Here is a 789-nt window from a genome sequence, read left to right as displayed (position 1 = left end):
TTTTTTTTTTCTTTTTGTTTTTAATCAAAAAAATCTTTATTTTTTAGTTAAAAAACTTCTTTTTTCCAAAATAAAAATGATTAACTTATGCACATACATCTTTAAAGTATTTCCCTTTAGTAGGAAACTTAGCTATATAGAATCTAAACACTAAAGGTAAAAAAAAAAAAAAAGTTTCTATTTCTTGCCATTATAAAACAAAAGAGAATCTAGCAGAGTCAAGAAATCAGCTCATACTTCAGGCTCTTCCCCTCCAGGAACCAGCAGTTCTACTATTTCCATTTAGCAAAATATGACCTAATTTAGTAATCCTTCTTCCTCTGGTGTGATTTCAAACTCACTGACATATTCCAGCACCATATTGACAAAGTCATCAAATCTGAGAAGTGTACAACAATTTCGTTATCACTCTTCATCACAATGTGAATTCTTGATCTTATACATTTGTCCACAAGCTCGAGGGGCAGTAGCTGCAAAAGGTTAGTGGCAGCATTAACCCACATGGCTATGACAGAAGTGGTCAAATTCAGCACATTTCCTATTACAAAACGTTAATTCACTTATGTGGCTATTCTTCAGATTTACTATACCAAACAAACTAGTTCATTAATTTTTAATATAGTCTCATTCAAGTTCTCAGGACATAGGCAAAATGTGGTCAGATTCTCAGTCAGAATAGAGTCTTCATTTCCCTCTGAAACTTTATGAGCTGGGCCTCTCCTGTCTGCATTTCTGTTGATATTGTTGTTCTTCCAAACTGCCAGCATATTGATTCATTAAGTTCTGGTT

At 33.2% G+C, this 789-nt stretch overlaps 1 pseudogene; it reads right to left on the bottom strand.

Annotated features, from left to right (window-relative positions):
• Positions 1 to 231: 231 nt before the first annotated feature.
• On the bottom strand, positions 232 to 503 carry LOC101596320 (annotated as a pseudogene).
• Between the last annotated feature and the right edge of the window lie 286 nt (positions 504 to 789).

Source organism: Jaculus jaculus, chromosome X (genome assembly GCF_020740685.1).
Source record: "Jaculus jaculus isolate mJacJac1 chromosome X, mJacJac1.mat.Y.cur, whole genome shotgun sequence".
Classification (NCBI taxonomy): domain Eukaryota; kingdom Metazoa; phylum Chordata; class Mammalia; order Rodentia; family Dipodidae; genus Jaculus; species Jaculus jaculus.
Note: the sequence above shows the minus strand (reverse complement) of the source record. Positions and strands in the feature narration are given on the sequence as shown.